Source organism: Rhinoderma darwinii (genome assembly GCF_050947455.1).
Source record: "Rhinoderma darwinii isolate aRhiDar2 chromosome 5 unlocalized genomic scaffold, aRhiDar2.hap1 SUPER_5_unloc_24, whole genome shotgun sequence".
Classification (NCBI taxonomy): domain Eukaryota; kingdom Metazoa; phylum Chordata; class Amphibia; order Anura; family Rhinodermatidae; genus Rhinoderma; species Rhinoderma darwinii.
Genome location: NW_027461781.1, coordinates 358358 through 374272, shown reverse-complemented (window position 1 = coordinate 374272; position 15915 = coordinate 358358). Strand labels below are relative to the sequence as shown.

General features: G+C 47.9%; 11 non-coding genes across 11 annotated transcripts; all 11 read left to right on the top strand.

Annotated features, from left to right (window-relative positions):
* The first annotated feature begins 430 nt into the window (after positions 1–430).
* Positions 431–621, top strand: LOC142687772 (U2 spliceosomal RNA). The gene has a single exon (XR_012856966.1). It is a non-coding gene; the product is annotated as a U2 spliceosomal RNA (small nuclear RNA).
* Positions 622–1901: 1280 nt separating this feature from the next.
* On the top strand, positions 1902–2092 carry LOC142687771 (U2 spliceosomal RNA). The gene has a single exon (XR_012856965.1). It is a non-coding gene; the product is annotated as a U2 spliceosomal RNA (small nuclear RNA).
* Positions 2093–3396: 1304 nt separating this feature from the next.
* LOC142688012 (U2 spliceosomal RNA) lies at positions 3397–3587 on the top strand. Its single transcript, XR_012857183.1, has one exon. It is a non-coding gene; the product is annotated as a U2 spliceosomal RNA (small nuclear RNA).
* A 1276-nt stretch (positions 3588–4863) lies between these two features.
* Positions 4864–5054, top strand: LOC142687770 (U2 spliceosomal RNA). The gene has a single exon (XR_012856964.1). It is a non-coding gene; the product is annotated as a U2 spliceosomal RNA (small nuclear RNA).
* Positions 5055–6318: 1264 nt separating this feature from the next.
* LOC142687768 (U2 spliceosomal RNA) lies at positions 6319–6509 on the top strand. Its single transcript, XR_012856962.1, has one exon. It is a non-coding gene; the product is annotated as a U2 spliceosomal RNA (small nuclear RNA).
* A 1288-nt stretch (positions 6510–7797) lies between these two features.
* On the top strand, positions 7798–7988 carry LOC142688011 (U2 spliceosomal RNA). The gene has a single exon (XR_012857182.1). It is a non-coding gene; the product is annotated as a U2 spliceosomal RNA (small nuclear RNA).
* Positions 7989–9268: 1280 nt separating this feature from the next.
* LOC142687767 (U2 spliceosomal RNA) lies at positions 9269–9459 on the top strand. The gene has a single exon (XR_012856961.1). It is a non-coding gene; the product is annotated as a U2 spliceosomal RNA (small nuclear RNA).
* A 1284-nt stretch (positions 9460–10743) lies between these two features.
* Positions 10744–10934, top strand: LOC142687766 (U2 spliceosomal RNA). The gene has a single exon (XR_012856960.1). It is a non-coding gene; the product is annotated as a U2 spliceosomal RNA (small nuclear RNA).
* Positions 10935–12222: 1288 nt separating this feature from the next.
* LOC142687764 (U2 spliceosomal RNA) lies at positions 12223–12413 on the top strand. The gene has a single exon (XR_012856959.1). It is a non-coding gene; the product is annotated as a U2 spliceosomal RNA (small nuclear RNA).
* A 1280-nt stretch (positions 12414–13693) lies between these two features.
* LOC142687763 (U2 spliceosomal RNA) lies at positions 13694–13884 on the top strand. The gene has a single exon (XR_012856958.1). It is a non-coding gene; the product is annotated as a U2 spliceosomal RNA (small nuclear RNA).
* Positions 13885–15172: 1288 nt separating this feature from the next.
* LOC142687762 (U2 spliceosomal RNA) lies at positions 15173–15363 on the top strand. The gene has a single exon (XR_012856957.1). It is a non-coding gene; the product is annotated as a U2 spliceosomal RNA (small nuclear RNA).
* Positions 15364–15915: the final 552 nt, after the last annotated feature.

Sequence of the window (15915 nt, the reverse complement as noted above, 5' to 3'; positions counted from 1 at the left end):
AGCTTTCTGACATCATAATGGGGCCTCAGAGATAAAAGCCTGGGCCCAGGCAGTGTTGGTCAGTGCTGCTCAGCAGGCAGCACTGGACTGGACTGGATTACAGCTGATACAAGGTGTGAAGGAACAAGGGGTGGCTGTGGGCATGCACTTGCTGCCGCTGCCAGTGTTTATCTGCATGGCAGCAGGGCATTTGGGCGTTGCCAGGAAGGCGTTTTTATGTAGATTCCTCCTCTTTCAGCACTGCATTGTGGTGCAAGCAAAAGAAGCAAATCCTGTCTGGCTTCCTCTCCGGCCTTTATTCACCTCCCGTGTAGCTGTGAGTGTGTGAGCCTGCAGGGCCCCATGGAATTGCCTAGAAGTAGGCTGAATCGCTGCAAGGGCTGAACAGCAGTATCGGGCAGGCTCGGGCAACGCGCGGCCCGTTCGGGTTATCGCTTCTCGGCCTTTTGGCTAAGATCAAGTGTAGTATCTGTTCTTATCAGTTTAATATCTGATACGTCCCCTATCTGGGGACCATATATTAAATGGATTTTTAGAACAGGGAGATGGAAATAGAGCTTGCTCTGTCCACTCCACGCATTGACCTGGTATTGCAGTATTTCCAGGACCGGTGCACCCTTTCCTTATGTGTTGACTAAAAGCAGATTCCAAAAGTGTTTTTTGTCTTTGCTATTGTTTCTGTCTTTCTGAAGGGATCTCCCCTTTTAATCCCATTATTTCAACACCTGTTGGACAATGCATGAGTGATAATGAGCTCATTGATTAAATGCAATTAATGAATAGATTGCCACCTCTTGTTGTGTGTCGTCTGTGTTTCTGTGTTTCCGGCATTTCACATTGGAACACCTCATTCACCTTCCTTGTCTTCTCTCCGCCCTCCCTTTTAGGTAAGTTAAAGAGCTGCACCTGAGCCAGCCACTGATTGATTGATTGATTGATTGATTGATTGATTGATTGATTGATGCAGCACAACAGTCAAATAGTGGAGTGGAGTAGGGGAACAGCAAACAGCCAATAAAGCAGCCCGCCCGCTCGCCTGCCCGCCACAATGGACCTACCTGTGTACACTAGATGGATGTGATGGAATGTACTGTCGTCCCTACATTTCAAGAAGAAGTAAGAATTGCAGTTGCAACAAAGCCTTGCTTGCCTACAAAGAGAGCAGCAATTTGGATTTGTTACTATGTTACCTAGAAGAATAACAAACTGTGCAAGGATGGAGGTTGTAGGAGCAAGGAGAAGTTGTCTGTAAAGTTGGTGGATGCCTATTTTCCATTTTGCAGTCCCTTGTCTCCCTCTTGTGGCCTCCTGGAGGCAACTAGCTGTGCAAAAAAAAGACAGCCTGGCGGCCGGCTGTTGCAGTGTTGCCCTCTCAGGCAACACTGAGTGACTGACTGAGCCTCACCGTCTTATATAAAGTTCAGACGGAACTTTGCACGTGTCATAGTGGAGCCCTCAGGATTCCAGAGCCAGCTTTCTGACATCATAATGGGGCCTCAGAGATAAAAGCCTGGGCCCAGGCAGTGTTGGTCAGTGCTGCTCAGCAGGCAGCACTGGACTGGACTGGATTACAGCTGATACAAGGTGTGAAGGAACAAGGGGTGGCTGTGGGCATGCACTTGCAGCCGCTGCCAGTGTTTATCTGCATGGCAGCAGGGCATTTGGGCGTTGCCAGGAAGGCGTTTTTATGTAGATTCCTCCTCTTTCAGCACTGCATTGTGGTGCAAGCAAAAGAAGCAAATCCTGTCTGGCTTCCTCTCCGGCCTTTATTCACCTCCCGTGTAGCTGTGAGTGTGTGAGCCTGCAGGGCCCCATGGAATTGCCTAGAAGTAGGCTGAATCGCTGCAAGGGCTGAACAGCAGTATCGGGCAGGCTCGGGCAACGCGCGGCCCGTTCGGGTTATCGCTTCTCGGCCTTTTGGCTAAGATCAAGTGTAGTATCTGTTCTTATCAGTTTAATATCTGATACGTCCCCTATCTGGGGACCATATATTAAATGGATTTTTAGAACAGGGAGATGGAAATAGAGCTTGCTCTGTCCACTCCACGCATTGACCTGGTATTGCAGTATTTCCAGGACCGGTGCACCCTTTCCTTATGTGTTGACTAAAAGCAGATTCCAAAAGTGTTTTTTGTCTTTGCTATTGTTTCTGTCTTTCTGAAGGGATCTCCCCTTTTAATCCCATTATTTCAACACCTGTTGGACAATGCATGAGTGATAATGAGCTCATTGATTAAATGCAATTAATGAATAGATTGCCACCTCTTGTTGTGTGTCGTCTGTGTTTCTGTGTTTCCGGCATTTCACATTGGAACACCTCATTCACCTTCCTTGTCTTCTCTCCGCCCTCCCTTTTAGGTAAGTTAAAGAGCTGCACCTGAGCCAGCCACTGATTGATTGATTGATTGATTGATTGATTGATTGATTGATTGATTGATTGATTGATTGATTGATTGATGCAGCACAACAGTCAAATAGTGGAGTGGAGTAGGGGAACAGCAAACAGCCAATAAAGCAGCCCGCCCGCTCGCCTGCCCGCCACAATGGACCTACCTGTGTACACTAGATGGATGTGATGGAATGTACTGTCGTCCCTACATTTCAAGAAGAAGTAAGAATTGCAGTTGCAACAAAGCCTTGCTTGCCTACAAAGAGAGCAGCAATTTGGATTTGTTACTATGTTACCTAGAAGAATAACAAACTGTGCAAGGATGGAGGTTGTAGGAGCAAGGAGAAGTTGTCTGTAAAGTTGGTGGATGCCTATTTTCCATTTTGCAGTCCCTTGTCTCCCTCTTGTGGCCTCCTGGAGGCAACTAGCTGTGCAAAAAAAAGACAGCCTGGCGGCCGGCTGTTGCAGTGTTGCCCTCTCAGGCAACACTGAGTGACTGACTGAGCCTCACCGTCTTATATAAAGTTCAGACGGAACTTTGCACGTGTCATAGTGGAGCCCTCAGGATTCCAGAGCCAGCTTTCTGACATCATAATGGGGCCTCAGAGATAAAAGCCTGGGCCCAGGCAGTGTTGGTCAGTGCTGCTCAGCAGGCAGCACTGGACTGGACTGGATTACAGCTGATACAAGGTGTGAAGGAACAAGGGGTGGCTGTGGGCATGCACTTGCTGCCGCTGCCAGTGTTTATCTGCATGGCAGCAGGGCATTTGGGCGTTGCCAGGAAGGCGTTTTTATGTAGATTCCTCCTCTTTCAGCACTGCATTGTGGTGCAAGCAAAAGAAGCAAATCCTGTCTGGCTTCCTCTCCGGCCTTTATTCACCTCCCGTGTAGCTGTGAGTGTGTGAGCCTGCAGGGCCCCATGGAATTGCCTAGAAGTAGGCTGAATCGCTGCAAGGGCTGAACAGCAGTATCGGGCAGGCTCGGGCAACGTGCGGCCCGTTCGGGTTATCGCTTCTCGGCCTTTTGGCTAAGATCAAGTGTAGTATCTGTTCTTATCAGTTTAATATCTGATACGTCCCCTATCTGGGGACCATATATTAAATGGATTTTTAGAACAGGGGGATGGAAATAGAGCTTGCTCTGTCCACTCCACGCATTGACCTGGTATTGCAGTATTTCCAGGACCGGTGCACCCTTTCCTTATGTGTTGACTAAAAGCAGATTCCAAAAGTGTTTTTTGTCTTTGCTATTGTTTCTGTCTTTCTGAAGGGATCTCCCCTTTTAATCCCATTATTTCAACACCTGTTGGACAATGCATGAGTGATAATGAGCTCATTGATTAAATGCAATTAATGAATAGATTGCCACCTCTTGTTGTGTGTCGTCTGTGTTTCTGTGTTTCCGGCATTTCACATTGGAACACCTCATTCACCTTCCTTGTCTTCTCTCCGCCCTCCCTTTTAGGTAAGTTAAAGAGCTGCACCTGAGCCAGCCACTGATTGATTGATTGATTGATTGATTGATTGATTGATTGATGCAGCACAACAGTCAAATAGTGGAGTGGAGTAGGGGAACAGCAAACAGCCAATAAAGCAGCCCGCCCGCTCGCCTGCCCGCCACAATGGACCTACCTGTGTACACTAGATGGATGTGATGGAATGTACTGTCGTCCCTACATTTCAAGAAGAAGTAAGAATTGCAGTTGCAACAAAGCCTTGCTTGCCTACAAAGAGAGCAGCAATTTGGATTTGTTACTATGTTACCTAGAAGAATAACAAACTGTGCAAGGATGGAGGTTGTAGGAGCAAGGAGAAGTTGTCTGTAAAGTTGGTGGATGCCTATTTTCCATTTTGCAGTCCCTTGTCTCCCTCTTGTGGCCTCCTGGAGGCAACTAGCTGTGCAAAAAAAAGACAGCCTGGCGGCCGGCTGTTGCAGTGTTGCCCTCTCAGGCAACACTGAGTGACTGACTGAGCCTCACCGTCTTATATAAAGTTCAGACGGAACTTTGCACGTGTCATAGTGGAGCCCTCAGGATTCCAGAGCCAGCTTTCTGACATCATAATGGGGCCTCAGAGATAAAAGCCTGGGCCCAGGCAGTGTTGGTCAGTGCTGCTCAGCAGGCAGCACTGGACTGGACTGGATTACAGCTGATACAAGGTGTGAAGGAACAAGGGGTGGCTGTGGGCATGCACTTGCTGCCGCTGCCAGTGTTTATCTGCATGGCAGCAGGGCATTTGGGCGTTGCCAGGAAGGCGTTTTTATGTAGATTCCTCCTCTTTCAGCACTGCATTGTGGTGCAAGCAAAAGAAGCAAATCCTGTCTGGCTTCCTCTCCGGCCTTTATTCACCTCCCGTGTAGCTGTGAGTGTGTGAGCCTGCAGGGCCCCATGGAATTGCCTAGAAGTAGGCTGAATCGCTGCAAGGGCTGAACAGCAGTATCGGGCAGGCTCGGGCAACGCGCGGCCCGTTCGGGTTATCGCTTCTCGGCCTTTTGGCTAAGATCAAGTGTAGTATCTGTTCTTATCAGTTTAATATCTGATACGTCCCCTATCTGGGGACCATATATTAAATGGATTTTTAGAACAGGGAGATGGAAATAGAGCTTGCTCTGTCCACTCCACGCATTGACCTGGTATTGCAGTATTTCCAGGACCGGTGCACCCTTTCCTTATGTGTTGACTAAAAGCAGATTCCAAAAGTGTTTTTTGTCTTTGCTATTGTTTCTGTCTTTCTGAAGGGATCTCCCCTTTTAATCCCATTATTTCAACACCTGTTGGACAATGCACGAGTGATAATGAGCTCATTGATTAAATGCAATTAATGAATAGATTGCCACCTCTTGTTGTGTGTCGTCTGTGTTTCTGTGTTTCCGGCATTTCACATTGGAACACCTCATTCACCTTCCTTGTCTTCTCTCCGCCCTCCCTTTTAGGTAAGTTAAAGAGCTGCACCTGAGCCAGCCACTGATTGATTGATTGATTGATTGATTGATGCAGCACAACAGTCAAATAGTGGAGTGGAGTAGGGGAACAGCAAACAGCCAATAAAGCAGCCCGCCCGCTCGCCTGCCCGCCACAATGGACCTACCTGTGTACACTAGATGGATGTGATGGAATGTACTGTCGTCCCTACATTTCAAGAAGAAGTAAGAATTGCAGTTGCAACAAAGCCTTGCTTGCCTACAAAGAGAGCAGCAATTTGGATTTGTTACTATGTTACCTAGAAGAATAACAAACTGTGCAAGGATGGAGGTTGTAGGAGCAAGGAGAAGTTGTCTGTAAAGTTGGTGGATGCCTATTTTCCATTTTGCAGTCCCTTGTCTCCCTCTTGTGGCCTCCTGGAGGCAACTAGCTGTGCAAAAAAAAGACAGCCTGGCGGCCGGCTGTTGCAGTGTTGCCCTCTCAGGCAACACTGAGTGACTGACTGAGCCTCACCGTCTTATATAAAGTTCAGACGGAACTTTGCACGTGTCATAGTGGAGCCCTCAGGATTCCAGAGCCAGCTTTCTGACATCATAATGGGGCCTCAGAGATAAAAGCCTGGGCCCAGGCAGTGTTGGTCAGTGCTGCTCAGCAGGCAGCACTGGACTGGACTGGATTACAGCTGATACAAGGTGTGAAGGAACAAGGGGTGGCTGTGGGCATGCACTTGCTGCCGCTGCCAGTGTTTATCTGCATGGCAGCAGGGCATTTGGGCGTTGCCAGGAAGGCGTTTTTATGTAGATTCCTCCTCTTTCAGCACTGCATTGTGGTGCAAGCAAAAGAAGCAAATCCTGTCTGGCTTCCTCTCCGGCCTTTATTCACCTCCCGTGTAGCTGTGAGTGTGTGAGCCTGCAGGGCCCCATGGAATTGCCTAGAAGTAGGCTGAATCGCTGCAAGGGCTGAACAGCAGTATCGGGCAGGCTCGGGCAACGCGCGGCCCGTTCGGGTTATCGCTTCTCGGCCTTTTGGCTAAGATCAAGTGTAGTATCTGTTCTTATCAGTTTAATATCTGATACGTCCCCTATCTGGGGACCATATATTAAATGGATTTTTAGAACAGGGAGATGGAAATAGAGCTTGCTCTGTCCACTCCACGCATTGACCTGGTATTGCAGTATTTCCAGGACCGGTGCACCCTTTCCTTATGTGTTGACTAAAAGCAGATTCCAAAAGTGTTTTTTGTCTTTGCTATTGTTTCTGTCTTTCTGAAGGGATCTCCCCTTTTAATCCCATTATTTCAACACCTGTTGGACAATGCATGAGTGATAATGAGCTCATTGATTAAATGCAATTAATGAATAGATTGCCACCTCTTGTTGTGTGTCGTCTGTGTTTCTGTGTTTCCGGCATTTCACATTGGAACACCTCATTCACCTTCCTTGTCTTCTCTCCGCCCTCCCTTTTAGGTAAGTTAAAGAGCTGCACCTGAGCCAGCCACTGATTGATTGATTGATTGATTGATTGATTGATTGATTGATTGATTGATTGATGCAGCACAACAGTCAAATAGTGGAGTGGAGTAGGGGAACAGCAAACAGCCAATAAAGCAGCCCGCCCGCTCGCCTGCCCGCCACAATGGACCTACCTGTGTACACTAGATGGATGTGATGGAATGTACTGTCGTCCCTACATTTCAAGAAGAAGTAAGAATTGCAGTTGCAACAAAGCCTTGCTTGCCTACAAAGAGAGCAGCAATTTGGATTTGTTACTATGTTACCTAGAAGAATAACAAACTGTGCAAGGATGGAGGTTGTAGGAGCAAGGAGAAGTTGTCTGTAAAGTTGGTGGATGCCTATTTTCCATTTTGCAGTCCCTTGTCTCCCTCTTGTGGCCTCCTGGAGGCAACTAGCTGTGCAAAAAAAAGACAGCCTGGCGGCCGGCTGTTGCAGTGTTGCCCTCTCAGGCAACACTGAGTGACTGACTGAGCCTCACCGTCTTATATAAAGTTCAGACGGAACTTTGCACGTGTCATAGTGGAGCCCTCAGGATTCCAGAGCCAGCTTTCTGACATCATAATGGGGCCTCAGAGATAAAAGCCTGGGCCCAGGCAGTGTTGGTCAGTGCTGCTCAGCAGGCAGCACTGGACTGGACTGGATTACAGCTGATACAAGGTGTGAAGGAACAAGGGGTGGCTGTGGGCATGCACTTGCTGCCGCTGCCAGTGTTTATCTGCATGGCAGCAGGGCATTTGGGCGTTGCCAGGAAGGCGTTTTTATGTAGATTCCTCCTCTTTCAGCACTGCATTGTGGTGCAAGCAAAAGAAGCAAATCCTGTCTGGCTTCCTCTCCGGCCTTTATTCACCTCCCGTGTAGCTGTGAGTGTGTGAGCCTGCAGGGCCCCATGGAATTGCCTAGAAGTAGGCTGAATCGCTGCAAGGGCTGAACAGCAGTATCGGGCAGGCTCGGGCAACGTGCGGCCCGTTCGGGTTATCGCTTCTCGGCCTTTTGGCTAAGATCAAGTGTAGTATCTGTTCTTATCAGTTTAATATCTGATACGTCCCCTATCTGGGGACCATATATTAAATGGATTTTTAGAACAGGGGGATGGAAATAGAGCTTGCTCTGTCCACTCCACGCATTGACCTGGTATTGCAGTATTTCCAGGACCGGTGCACCCTTTCCTTATGTGTTGACTAAAAGCAGATTCCAAAAGTGTTTTTTGTCTTTGCTATTGTTTCTGTCTATCTGAAGGGATCTCCCCTTTTAATCCCATTATTTCAACACCTGTTGGACAATGCATGAGTGATAATGAGCTCATTGATTAAATGCAATTAATGAATAGATTGCCACCTCTTGTTGTGTGTCGTCTGTGTTTCTGTGTTTCCGGCATTTCACATTGGAACACCTCATTCACCTTCCTTGTCTTCTCTCCGCCCTCCCTTTTAGGTAAGTTAAAGAGCTGCACCTGAGCCAGCCACTGATTGATTGATTGATTGATTGATTGATTGATTGATTGATTGATGCAGCACAACAGTCAAATAGTGGAGTGGAGTAGGGGAACAGCAAACAGCCAATAAAGCAGCCCGCCCGCTCGCCTGCCCGCCACAATGGACCTACCTGTGTACACTAGATGGATGTGATGGAATGTACTGTCGTCCCTACATTTCAAGAAGAAGTAAGAATTGCAGTTGCAACAAAGCCTTGCTTGCCTACAAAGAGAGCAGCAATTTGGATTTGTTACTATGTTACCTAGAAGAATAACAAACTGTGCAAGGATGGAGGTTGTAGGAGCAAGGAGAAGTTGTCTGTAAAGTTGGTGGATGCCTATTTTCCATTTTGCAGTCCCTTGTCTCCCTCTTGTGGCCTCCTGGAGGCAACTAGCTGTGCAAAAAAAAGACAGCCTGGCGGCCGGCTGTTGCAGTGTTGCCCTCTCAGGCAACACTGAGTGACTGACTGAGCCTCACCGTCTTATATAAAGTTCAGACGGAACTTTGCACGTGTCATAGTGGAGCCCTCAGGATTCCAGAGCCAGCTTTCTGACATCATAATGGGGCCTCAGAGATAAAAGCCTGGGCCCAGGCAGTGTTGGTCAGTGCTGCTCAGCAGGCAGCACTGGACTGGACTGGATTACAGCTGATACAAGGTGTGAAGGAACAAGGGGTGGCTGTGGGCATGCACTTGCTGCCGCTGCCAGTGTTTATCTGCATGGCAGCAGGGCATTTGGGCGTTGCCAGGAAGGCGTTTTTATGTAGATTCCTCCTCTTTCAGCACTGCATTGTGGTGCAAGCAAAAGAAGCAAATCCTGTCTGGCTTCCTCTCCGGCCTTTATTCACCTCCCGTGTAGCTGTGAGTGTGTGAGCCTGCAGGGCCCCATGGAATTGCCTAGAAGTAGGCTGAATCGCTGCAAGGGCTGAACAGCAGTATCGGGCAGGCTCGGGCAACGCGCGGCCCGTTCGGGTTATCGCTTCTCGGCCTTTTGGCTAAGATCAAGTGTAGTATCTGTTCTTATCAGTTTAATATCTGATACGTCCCCTATCTGGGGACCATATATTAAATGGATTTTTAGAACAGGGAGATGGAAATAGAGCTTGCTCTGTCCACTCCACGCATTGACCTGGTATTGCAGTATTTCCAGGACCGGTGCACCCTTTCCTTATGTGTTGACTAAAAGCAGATTCCAAAAGTGTTTTTTGTCTTTGCTATTGTTTCTGTCTTTCTGAAGGGATCTCCCCTTTTAATCCCATTATTTCAACACCTGTTGGACAATGCATGAGTGATAATGAGCTCATTGATTAAATGCAATTAATGAATAGATTGCCACCTCTTGTTGTGTGTCGTCTGTGTTTCTGTGTTTCCGGCATTTCACATTGGAACACCTCATTCACCTTCCTTGTCTTCTCTCCGCCCTCCCTTTTAGGTAAGTTAAAGAGCTGCACCTGAGCCAGCCACTGATTGATTGATTGATTGATTGATTGATTGATTGATTGATTGATTGATGCAGCACAACAGTCAAATAGTGGAGTGGAGTAGGGGAACAGCAAACAGCCAATAAAGCAGCCCGCCCGCTCGCCTGCCCGCCACAATGGACCTACCTGTGTACACTAGATGGATGTGATGGAATGTACTGTCGTCCCTACATTTCAAGAAGAAGTAAGAATTGCAGTTGCAACAAAGCCTTGCTTGCCTACAAAGAGAGCAGCAATTTGGATTTGTTACTATGTTACCTAGAAGAATAACAAACTGTGCAAGGATGGAGGTTGTAGGAGCAAGGAGAAGTTGTCTGTAAAGTTGGTGGATGCCTATTTTCCATTTTGCAGTCCCTTGTCTCCCTCTTGTGGCCTCCTGGAGGCAACTAGCTGTGCAAAAAAAAGACAGCCTGGCGGCCGGCTGTTGCAGTGTTGCCCTCTCAGGCAACACTGAGTGACTGACTGAGCCTCACCGTCTTATATAAAGTTCAGACGGAACTTTGCACGTGTCATAGTGGAGCCCTCAGGATTCCAGAGCCAGCTTTCTGACATCATAATGGGGCCTCAGAGATAAAAGCCTGGGCCCAGGCAGTGTTGGTCAGTGCTGCTCAGCAGGCAGCACTGGACTGGACTGGATTACAGCTGATACAAGGTGTGAAGGAACAAGGGGTGGCTGTGGGCATGCACTTGCTGCCGCTGCCAGTGTTTATCTGCATGGCAGCAGGGCATTTGGGCGTTGCCAGGAAGGCGTTTTTATGTAGATTCCTCCTCTTTCAGCACTGCATTGTGGTGCAAGCAAAAGAAGCAAATCCTGTCTGGCTTCCTCTCCGGCCTTTATTCACCTCCCGTGTAGCTGTGAGTGTGTGAGCCTGCAGGGCCCCATGGAATTGCCTAGAAGTAGGCTGAATCGCTGCAAGGGCTGAACAGCAGTATCGGGCAGGCTCGGGCAACGCGCGGCCCGTTCGGGTTATCGCTTCTCGGCCTTTTGGCTAAGATCAAGTGTAGTATCTGTTCTTATCAGTTTAATATCTGATACGTCCCCTATCTGGGGACCATATATTAAATGGATTTTTAGAACAGGGAGATGGAAATAGAGCTTGCTCTGTCCACTCCACGCATTGACCTGGTATTGCAGTATTTCCAGGACCGGTGCACCCTTTCCTTATGTGTTGACTAAAAGCAGATTCCAAAAGTGTTTTTTGTCTTTGCTATTGTTTCTGTCTTTCTGAAGGGATCTCCCCTTTTAATCCCATTATTTCAACACCTGTTGGACAATGCATGAGTGATAATGAGCTCATTGATTAAATGCAATTAATGAATAGATTGCCACCTCTTGTTGTGTGTCGTCTGTGTTTCTGTGTTTCCGGCATTTCACATTGGAACACCTCATTCACCTTCCTTGTCTTCTCTCCGCCCTCCCTTTTAGGTAAGTTAAAGAGCTGCACCTGAGCCAGCCACTGATTGATTGATTGATTGATTGATTGATTGATTGATTGATTGATTGATTGATGCAGCACAACAGTCAAATAGTGGAGTGGAGTAGGGGAACAGCAAACAGCCAATAAAGCAGCCCGCCCGCTCGCCTGCCCGCCACAATGGACCTACCTGTGTACACTAGATGGATGTGATGGAATGTACTGTCGTCCCTACATTTCAAGAAGAAGTAAGAATTGCAGTTGCAACAAAGCCTTGCTTGCCTACAAAGAGAGCAGCAATTTGGATTTGTTACTATGTTACCTAGAAGAATAACAAACTGTGCAAGGATGGAGGTTGTAGGAGCAAGGAGAAGTTGTCTGTAAAGTTGGTGGATGCCTATTTTCCATTTTGCAGTCCCTTGTCTCCCTCTTGTGGCCTCCTGGAGGCAACTAGCTGTGCAAAAAAAAGACAGCCTGGCGGCCGGCTGTTGCAGTGTTGCCCTCTCAGGCAACACTGAGTGACTGACTGAGCCTCACCGTCTTATATAAAGTTCAGACGGAACTTTGCACGTGTCATAGTGGAGCCCTCAGGATTCCAGAGCCAGCTTTCTCACATCATAATGGGGCCTCAGAGATAAAAGCCTGGGCCCAGGCAGTGTTGGTCAGTGCTGCTCAGCAGGCAGCACTGGACTGGACTGGATTACAGCTGATACAAGGTGTGAAGGAACAAGGGGTGGCTGTGGGCATGCACTTGCTGCCGCTGCCAGTGTTTATCTGCATGGCAGCAGGGCATTTGGGCGTTGCCAGGAAGGCGTTTTTATGTAGATTCCTCCTCTTTCAGCACTGCATTGTGGTGCAAGCAAAAGAAGCAAATCCTGTCTGGCTTCCTCTCCGGCCTTTATTCACCTCCCGTGTAGCTGTGAGTGTGTGAGCCTGCAGGGCCCCATGGAATTGCCTAGAAGTAGGCTGAATCGCTGCAAGGGCTGAACAGCAGTATCGGGCAGGCTCGGGCAACGCGCGGCCCGTTCGGGTTATCGCTTCTCGGCCTTTTGGCTAAGATCAAGTGTAGTATCTGTTCTTATCAGTTTAATATCTGATACGTCCCCTATCTGGGGACCATATATTAAATGGATTTTTAGAACAGGGAGATGGAAATAGAGCTTGCTCTGTCCACTCCACGCATTGACCTGGTATTGCAGTATTTCCAGGACCGGTGCACCCTTTCCTTATGTGTTGACTAAAAGCAGATTCCAAAAGTGTTTTTTGTCTTTGCTATTGTTTCTGTCTTTCTGAAGGGATCTCCCCTTTTAATCCCATTATTTCAACACCTGTTGGACAATGCATGAGTGATAATGAGCTCATTGATTAAATGCAATTAATGAATAGATTGCCACCTCTTGTTGTGTGTCGTCTGTGTTTCTGTGTTTCCGGCATTTCACATTGGAACACCTCATTCACCTTCCTTGTCTTCTCTCCGCCCTCCCTTTTAGGTAAGTTAAAGAGCTGCACCTGAGCCAGCCACTGATTGATTGATTGATTGATTGATTGATTGATTGATTGATTGATGCAGCACAACAGTCAAATAGTGGAGTGGAGTAGGGGAACAGCAAACAGCCAATAAAGCAGCCCGCCCGCTCGCCTGCCCGCCACAATGGACCTACCTGTGTACACTAGATGGATGTGATGGAATGTACTGTCGTCCCTACACTTCAAGAAGAAGTAAGAATTGCAGTTGCAACAAAGCCTTGCTTGCCTACAAAGAGAGCAGCAATTTGGATTTGTTACTATGTTACCTAGAAGAATAACAAACTGTGCAAGGATGGAGGTTGTAGGAGCAAGGAGAAGTTGTCTGTAAAGTTGGTGGATGCCTATTTTCCATTTTGCAGTCCCTTGTCTCCCTCTTGTGGCCTCCTGGAGGCAACTAGCTGTGCAAAAAAAAGACAGCCTGGCGGCCGGCTGTTGCAGTGTTGCCCTCTCAGGCAACACTGAGTGACTGACTGAGCCTCACCGTCTTATATAAAGTTCAGACGGAACTTTGCACGTGTCATAGTGGAGCCCTCAGGATTCCAGAGCCAGCTTTCTGACATCATAATGGGGCCTCAGAGATAAAAGCCTGGGCCCAGGCAGTGTTGGTCAGTGCTGCTCAGCAGGCAGCACTGGACTGGACTGGATTACAGCTGATACAAGGTGTGAAGGAACAAGGGGTGGCTGTGGGCATGCACTTGCTGCCGCTGCCAGTGTTTATCTGCATGGCAGCAGGGCATTTGGGCGTTGCCAGGAAGGCGTTTTTATGTAGATTCCTCCTCTTTCAGCACTGCATTGTGGTGCAAGCAAAAGAAGCAAATCCTGTCTGGCTTCCTCTCCGGCCTTTATTCACCTCCCGTGTAGCTGTGAGTGTGTGAGCCTGCAGGGCCCCATGGAATTGCCTAGAAGTAGGCTGAATCGCTGCAAGGGCTGAACAGCAGTATCGGGCAGGCTCGGGCAACGCGCGGCCCGTTCGGGTTATCGCTTCTCGGCCTTTTGGCTAAGATCAAGTGTAGTATCTGTTCTTATCAGTTTAATATCTGATACGTCCCCTATCTGGGGACCATATATTAAATGGATTTTTAGAACAGGGAGATGGAAATAGAGCTTGCTCTGTCCACTCCACGCATTGACCTGGTATTGCAGTATTTCCAGGACCGGTGCACCCTTTCCTTATGTGTTGACTAAAAGCAGATTCCAAAAGTGTTTTTTGTCTTTGCTATTGTTTCTGTCTTTCTGAAGGGATCTCCCCTTTTAATCCCATTATTTCAACACCTGTTGGACAATGCATGAGTGATAATGAGCTCATTGATTAAATGCAATTAATGAATAGATTGCCACCTCTTGTTGTGTGTCGTCTGTGTTTCTGTGTTTCCGGCATTTCACATTGGAACACCTCATTCACCTTCCTTGTCTTCTCTCCGCCCTCCCTTTTAGGTAAGTTAAAGAGCTGCACCTGAGCCAGCCACTGATTGATTGATTGATTGATTGATTGATTGATTGATTGATTGATTGATTGATGCAGCACAACAGTCAAATAGTGGAGTGGAGTAGGGGAACAGCAAACAGCCAATAAAGCAGCCCGCCCGCTCGCCTGCCCGCCACAATGGACCTACCTGTGTACACTAGATGGATGTGATGGAATGTACTGTCGTCCCTACATTTCAAGAAGAAGTAAGAATTGCAGTTGCAACAAAGCCTTGCTTGCCTACAAAGAGAGCAGCAATTTGGATTTGTTACTATGTTACCTAGAAGAATAACAAACTGTGCAAGGATGGAGGTTGTAGGAGCAAGGAGAAGTTGTCTGTAAAGTTGGTGGATGCCTATTTTCCATTTTGCAGTCCCTTGTCTCCCTCTTGTGGCCTCCTGGAGGCAACTAGCTGTGCAAAAAAAAGACAGCCTGGCGGCCGGCTGTTGCAGTGTTGCCCTCTCAGGCAACACTGAGTGACTGACTGAGCCTCACCGTCTTATATAAAGTTCAGACGGAACTTTGCACGTGTCATAGTGGAGCCCTCAGGATTACAGAGCCAGCTTTCTGACATCATAATGGGGCCTCAGAGATAAAAGCCTGGGCCCAGGCAGTGTTGGTCAGTGCTGCTCAGCAGGCAGCACTGGACTGGACTGGATTACAGCTGATACAAGGTGTGAAGGAACAAGGGGTGGCTGTGGGCATGCACTTGCTGCCGCTGCCAGTGTTTATCTGCATGGCAGCAGGGCATTTGGGCGTTGCCAGGAAGGCGTTTTTATGTAGATTCCTCCTCTTTCAGCACTGCATTGTGGTGCAAGCAAAAGAAGCAAATCCTGTCTGGCTTCCTCTCCGGCCTTTATTCACCTCCCGTGTAGCTGTGAGTGTGTGAGCCTGCAGGGCCCCATGGAATTGCCTAGAAGTAGGCTGAATCGCTGCAAGGGCTGAACAGCAGTATCGGGCAGGCTCGGGCAACGCGCGGCCCGTTCGGGTTATCGCTTCTCGGCCTTTTGGCTAAGATCAAGTGTAGTATCTGTTCTTATCAGTTTAATATCTGATACGTCCCCTATCTGGGGACCATATATTAAATGGATTTTTAGAACAGGGAGATGGAAATAGAGCTTGCTCTGTCCACTCCACGCATTGACCTGGTATTGCAGTATTTCCAGGACCGGTGCACCCTTTCCTTATGTGTTGACTAAAAGCAGATTCCAAAAGTGTTTTTTGTCTTTGCTATTGTTTCTGTCTTTCTGAAGGGATCTCCCCTTTTAATCCCATTATTTCAACACCTGTTGGACAATGCATGAGTGATAATGAGCTCATTGATTAAATGCAATTAATGAATAGATTGCCACCTCTTGTTGTGTGTCGTCTGTGTTTCTGTGTTTCCGGCATTTCACATTGGAACACCTCATTCACCTTCCTTGTCTTCTCTCCGCCCTCCCTTTTAGGTAAGTTAAAGAGCTGCACCTGAGCCAGCCACTGATTGATTGATTGATTGATTGATTGATTGATTGATTGATTGATTGATTGATTGATGCAGCACAACAGTCAAATAGTGGAGTGGAGTAGGGGAACAGCAAACAGCCAATAAAGCAGCCCGCCCGCTCGCCTGCCCGCCACAATGGACCTACCTGTGTACACTAGATGGATGTGATGGAATGTACTGTCGTCCCTACATTTCAAGAAGAAGTAAGAATTGCAGTTGCAACAAAGCCTTGCTTGCCTACAAAGAGA